The 6,957-nt window shown below is 39.9% G+C and overlaps 1 pseudogene across 1 annotated transcript; it reads right to left on the bottom strand.

Annotated features, from left to right (window-relative positions):
• Positions 1 to 5,275: 5,275 nt before the first annotated feature.
• Positions 5,276 to 6,323, bottom strand: LOC309862967 (bifunctional methylenetetrahydrofolate dehydrogenase/cyclohydrolase, mitochondrial pseudogene; annotated as a pseudogene). The gene has a single exon. The product of its transcript is annotated as a bifunctional methylenetetrahydrofolate dehydrogenase/cyclohydrolase, mitochondrial pseudogene (transcript).
• Between the last annotated feature and the right edge of the window lie 634 nt (positions 6,324 to 6,957).

Below are 6,957 nucleotides of genomic sequence, written 5' to 3'. Positions count from 1 at the left end.
AGATATCTTCTTGCAACAGATTCAAACACCACAGAAACCTCAAAACCCTTCCCCATCTTTAGGTTCATCTCCAGATGTAGCCAGCTGAGCTAGTCATTATCTGGAGTCCTCAGCAGTAAGTGTGCCTTCCTTTACTCTGTGATGCTGCGGCTGGGGCAGCTGGGACTGTGCCTCTGCCAGTGACATTTCCCAGACTGCTTTACCAGATGGCTTCCTGGAAGGTTTTTATCAATGGGGTGTGGGAAGAGGGAGAAGGCACTTCTCAGTTTTTTTCCCATTTCATTCAGGATTAGTCCCAACAGTGGTAATTTGCCCCAGTCTCCATGTTCTTTTGGCAGTTCCAGAACCAGCCTCAGAGATGCCTCAAGTACAGATGAAACAGATGGGATCCTTACAAATGTCTGAACTCACTCCTCCCGGCCCCTCCTTTATGAATCTGGATTCTTATAACCTCATCTCCCTTTTGTTGCCCAGGCCTAGGATATGGTAGCTCTTTCCTGCAGTTATTACTTCTGGGTTTCTTTTAGTGTTTCCTCTGCATTCTCTTAGCCTTCTAACTCCTGTGTTAAATAAGTCTGGTGTTTGTAATGTAATAAATTAGTTTTCTGTTTTGCTGACTGGACTCAGAAAAATATACCACTATGGTAAGCTTGATCTATATCCCTACAGATGTTTTTCTTTTCACTTTGATTCTCAGTTTAATGTTTTATCACTTTTATTAGTGATTATTTTCATCAAAAAGAATGTGAAGGGTGATAGTATAAAGAGGTAGTAGTGAGTACAAACCTAGCTATGACAGAGAGGAGAGTACTACCACTAACAGATGTAGGCTTTTAGAAGAAAATCTATGAATAGAGTTTCCAGGTCATAATATGGCTTCTGCTTTTCTGAGAATTTAGGCATTCCCAGACAAGTAAGTGGGCAAGATCATGAATTAGTCTTGGAAGATGTAGGTCCCGCCACAGTGGCTTATGGGCAGAGTGGTCTTGAGCCAACTACTGTTTTTTTTTTTTTTTTTTTTTTAATTCTTTATTTGACAGACAGAGATCACAAGTAGGCAGAGAGGCAGGCAGAGAGAGAGAGGAGGAAGCAGGTTCCCCCCTGAGCAGAGAACCCGATGCGGGGTTCGATCCCAGGACCCTGGGATTATGACCTGAGCCGAAGGCAGAGGCTTTAACCCACTGAGCCACCCAGATGCCCCCAACTACTGTTTTTTAATAGGAATATAGTCCTGCTCTGTATTTTGGATTTCAAATTCATATTAGCTAGCCTCCAGTTCCTCCAGTTCTCAGATGTTTGCAAAAAGCAGAACTTCTTTGAGTGTGTAATGTGTAATGTCCTCAGCATGTGGTCCATTCAGCCATCTTGGTAATGATATCATTACTTACTCAGCAAGTGTAACCATGGAGTACACTCCTCAGACCCTGACTAGCTGGCCTGTATACAACTGGTATACTGCTGTCTTCCTGGGGTCTTTATTCACCATTATCCTGGGATTCCCTTTGCTGCTCTCATGTGTTGAGTGTCCTATTTCTTATATTCCATAACTTCCTTTTCCTTGGATTACTCTCTGTATTTGGCAGGGTGTCCTCTAGCAACTTGCTGAGAAATTGTGCATGAGAAGTATTTCTCAGACTTTGATATCTCAAAATAATCTAATTCTTTTCTCACATTTTAAAAAAGATTTATTTATTAGAGAGAGTGCACACATGTGAGAGGCAGAGAGAGAGGGAGAAAGAGAATCTCAAGCAAACCCCATGCTGATCACAGAACCTGACTGAGGTCTCAGTCCAAAACCCTGAGATCATGACCTAAGCTGAAACCAAGAGTAGAACAGTCAATAGACTGTGCCATCTAGGTGCCCTGTATGCCCATTGGATCAATAGTTTGCCTGAGTATTATATTATAGATTGGAAATACTTTTTTTTTTTCATAATCTCACAGACATTTTCCCCACTCTTCTCATTTCCAGTGTTGCTATGAGAGGTCTGAAGCCATTCTTATTTCTGTCCTTTTCATATAAGCCTTTTCTTCCTTCTCAGAAAGCTGTAGAATCTTCTCCTTCCTCCCATATTCTCAAAATGTATCATGATAAGTCTCAGTACGAGTCTATTTGTGAATATGGTGGGCCCTCTTGGTCTGCAGACTCATGTCCTTGAGTTCTGAGAAATGTTCTTGAGTTCTTTATTCAGTGATTTCCTTGTCTCCATTTCCCCCCCAATCTCCTTCTTTGTAACTCCTATTATAGTATGCTTGTTCTCTAATCTCCTAGTATTTTCCCCCCTTTGCTTTTTGTTTTGTTTTTACTCTATTTCTGTAAGATTTCCTCCACTTCTATGTCATTCTTCCTTTTCCATCTCTGTTCTTGGCTATTTCCAAAGAGAGAGCATTGGAATAAGACATTTTTGGTGCCTGAGCAGCCTCTATAGCTTGCTTCCTGCCTCTAGTTAAGAGCCCTGGGTTGTTTTACCTCTTTAGCTGTCTTACTTCTTCTTAGTCTAGGGTGTGGCTTTCTTGCCAATTCAGCTCTCACACTTGATTGGATTTGTAGGTCTTATATTCCATTTTAGTCCACCTTACAAAAGCAACTCCCACAATTATTTTCAAGACCTGCCTCTCCCTCTAGACTTAATTACAGGTACTGCATATGAGACTTGTGTGGGGCCACAGCCTTCAAGTTTATTGTCTTTGGAATTTCATTTTTTTTTTTAAAAGGTCTAGAGCCATTATGATTTCTGATTATTTCGTGGGTTTTCTTCTTTATTCTCTAGAAGCTTAAGAAATCTCTTTGTCTCTCATGTCATACAAATTTGCATTTCTGCCTCTCCACTGGAATGAGGCTCAAAAACAACTTTTTGCTGGATATACTTGGATATTCTGTAGGCAGGTTGAATATCACGTCAAAGATGTGTCTTCTTCCTCTCTTCTTTGTGCCCCATCCTGTTCCTCTTCCTGTATTCCTGATAGCCTTTATTTTTCCTACCATCTACCCATTTCTCTAGGTGTAATACTCAGGTATGACTCTTGGCTCTTCACTAGCCCATTAACTACACACACAACAATTAACACAATCTTATTATTTTTATCTTCCTACAAATTTGTTTAATTTTTATTTCTCTTTTTTTATACTACTATAAGCTGTAAACAGCTCTCTCCTTCATTAACTACAATAGTCTCTTCATTGGTAACTCTGCTATATGATTTGTGATCATGCTTAGCAAAGTTGCCAGTCACTCATCTAAATATAACTCTGACTTTGGCTTCAGATAAAACCCTTGAATGACTTCCCATTGCTTACAAAGTAAAATGGAAGCTCCTCCATAAGGTATTTGGGGCCTTTCATGAACTTATTCCTACCTACCTGTCTTAATTGGCTTGGGCTGCTATAGTAGTCTACCATGGATTGGCTGGCTTAAGCAACAGATAATTATTTCTCACAGTTCTGGGGCTGGAAGTTCCAAGATCCACGTACCACCAGATTTGGTTTCTAGTGAAGTCCCTCTTCCTCCCTTGCAGTTGGCCACCTTCTGGCTGTGTCCTTTCCTGGTGGATAGAGGAAGTTCTAGTGTCTTTTCTTCTTCTTATGGAGGCACTAATCCCATCAGCAGGGGCCCACCTTCATGACCTCATCTTAATCTAATTGCCATTGAAAAGCCTTACCTCCTAATATTATCATATTTGAGGTTAGAGCTTCAACATATTGATTTGGGTGGACACAAACATTTAATTTATAACACTACTTCTTCAGCTTCATCTCCCCCAAATTCATGCCTTATAATTTACACTTAGATTGGAACTGTGTGTTTGTCTTAGTATACCTGGTGCCATTCCACATTTCGACACATTTGTTCACTTTTTTTCCTTTTGCCTTGAATGTTCCTCTTACTGTCCCTCAGATGGATATTACCCTTTTTTCAGAACTCACTCAGGCATTATAATTTTTAGGAAGCCTGTACCTAAACTCCAAACCGAGTCAGTTTCCCCTTTCTCTATACTCACTTAGTACCCTGAGTCTTCCTTAGTACCCTTCCTTCCTTAGTAGTCCTCTTGCTCAGCAAATACACCATTAAGTTGCCACTATGTGTATGTATTATTCTCCCCTAAATATTTAGTGCCTCAAATACAGAAATATTATTTATATTTTTATGTCTGGTTTCAAGCGCAGTACCTGGTTCATGGCAGGCCCTCAAAAAATATTTGTTTCTAAACTAACTAAATATATCTTTTATTTCCCCCCACACCAGTCAGAAGTGTTTTATTAAAAAAACAAACAAACACAACAACAACAATAAAAACCCCAGCTGTGAAACAAACACACACACAAAATTTTAATCAGAGAGTCTGATTAAATTAAATATTAATTCAAGTTCTCAAAAGCCCATTGAGGAAAGTCAACAGGTATATCAGAGGAAAGCAGGCAGCTACTAACAATTCTTTGCTGGAAAAGTAAGTTGCATACATATACAAGCTGTCCTAATGATCATTCAGCCCAAGTTTTGTTTTAAAAAAATAGATTTCAGGATATACCAAGGAGACTATATAGATACCTCCATCAGTACAAAGATGTGAGGATTAAGTTTAAGTTTATAGGAAAAGCCAATTATCATAATATACACAAATAATCTACAAAATAGGGCATTCAGCCCTGGAAGGAAATGTGGAAACTATAACTAAAATGAGGCTAACAGTACATCAAACAACCCTGAACATTTTCCCAATGACTAAGCCATGACATAACAGCTCAGGACACCATTAACATGTAGTTTTTACATGCAATATATAAGAATTAGAGTCATCTTTTTTTCTACCGAGTTTCCATCTCTTCCTTTTTACCTTTTCCCTGATTTTCTCTACCAGCATTTTTCTCTTGGTTTGATCAGTTGCACTCGAAAGGTTTGGAATCTAAAGTGAGTATCAACTTTTATTGGGATAGCACTTGGGAAATGTAGTCCTAGAAAAGGCAGATTTTAACTGAAGTGTCTTGACAAAGGTAAGCATCCATTTTAACATGACAATGTCCTTCATGTGACTCAATAGGGTAATGGCTTCTCTCAGCTGAATCACACCAGCCAGCATGATACCTGCATGCTCCTTGGTGAGGTACTACAGAGCTATGTGCACAAACACCCACCCATTTAAGCTTTCAGTAAATACAAAGCATCTTTTTAAACCATTTCAGTAAAATAAATAAACAAAAATATTGCATTTCTACTGGCCTGTTCTGCCTCTTTAACTTACTTGGAGAGCTGTTCATGACAGACAGAAGGTACAATAGTTAGTTAGTTGCTACTCCACACTCCTTAGGCTCCAATACTTCCTGCTCTTCAAGCTTCAGTGCCTTTTTTGCTGCGGTACTTATTTTTCATTAGCACTGCCACTACCATGGGACCTACACCCCCAGGGACTGGAGAGATGTCGCCAGCCTTCTTTCTGCCTCTTTCAAAATCCACATCTCCAACCAACTTGGTTTAGCAGTTATCGGATCTTGAACTCTATTTTCACATGGACGACTGCTGCTCCCTCCTTGATCATATCTGCTGTGATCAGATTTGTACTGTCTGCAGCAGAGACCACAATGTCTGCAAAAGAATTGTGTGTTTCTTTAGTTGCTCTTCGGGAGTATGTATCAATGAGATATTATAAGAGTGGCATCACCTCTAGAGCATTCATGTGCCCCATCTGTGTGTAGTAGCATTGCAACAGGCATTCCAACATTTTTTGACTTCCCAGCCACAACCACATTCTTCCGTAGGGTTGGAGTGCTAGTTCATTTAATTATTTTCCAGACACTCCGTGGGGTAGCCGATAATATGAATACTGGTCCAAACACATTTGCCCTACATTAATTACATGAAAGCCACCAACATCCTTGTCTGGAGAAACAGCATTGCAGATCTTTCTCTCCTCACTGTGCTCTGGAAGAGGCAGCTGAACAAGGAGGCCAACTGCATTACCATCATTATTTAGATTATTGATTAAATTCAACAGTTCTTCCTTAGAAATTGAAGCTGGTTTCACAATTGTCTCACTGTCAATTCCCACTTCTGCAGCTGCCTTGGTTTTGTAGAGGACATAGGAGTGACCTACAGGCTTCTCATCAACCAGAACCACACTCCGGTGTGGTTGCTTGTCACCTGATGCCACACATTCTTCCACCTCCTGCTGCATTTCCTGCTTGATCTGCCAGGCAAGTTTCCTTCCAAAAGTGACAACAGCTTCATTTTCAACTACCAAGAGGTGGAAGGGGTGATGGCAGATGGGCAGTTCTGTGTGGTCCAGAGCACCTGGGTGGCCAATATGGGCACGAGGGAAACAGCAGCCATCACCCACGCTGATGTCTGTGTCAGGCTAAATATATAATTTTACTCATGTTGTTATCTGTTAACTACCCAAAGCACGCTGAACATTTCGCTGGTATCTATGCCTATAGTTTATTTTAACTTTCCGTGTTGAGATGCTTTATGTAAACATTATAAATTTAAAATAGTTTTGACATCAGCACTCTTTTTACAGTTTCAACCTTACATTTATAGCATGCGTGAGTTTATATGCTGAGACTAATGGGTCCTATTTCAAACATTAAAAAATTTTACTTTAGCTTTATCAGTAGGGCATTGCCTAGTAGGTTCTTAAATGTTGACTAATGGCTTGGTGAGAGTAGCTTCGGATGTGGGAGGTTCAGAGTATTGTGTTAAAGGGCAGTTGCTGAGATCAAGGCTAACCAATGTAGCTTCTGGAGTGTTTATATCATCCATATCCTATAAAGCTGGTTTTGGAGAAGTGAAACATTAGACATTTTAATCAATATTTCTTAGAGTAAATCTCTGAAGAGATGACAGCAAACGAGAACCCATCTTCTGGCCAAAGTGAAAGGAAAGTGAATCATTTTTTTCAAAGTAAGTAATGTGTGAAAAATGCTTTTCAACTATAAAGTGGTGCACAGTTGCTTACTCTTGA

Source organism: Mustela nivalis (genome assembly GCF_964662115.1).
Source record: "Mustela nivalis genome assembly, chromosome: 4".
Classification (NCBI taxonomy): Eukaryota; Metazoa; Chordata; class Mammalia; order Carnivora; family Mustelidae; genus Mustela; species Mustela nivalis.
This window is presented reverse-complemented; position numbering and strand designations above follow the sequence as displayed.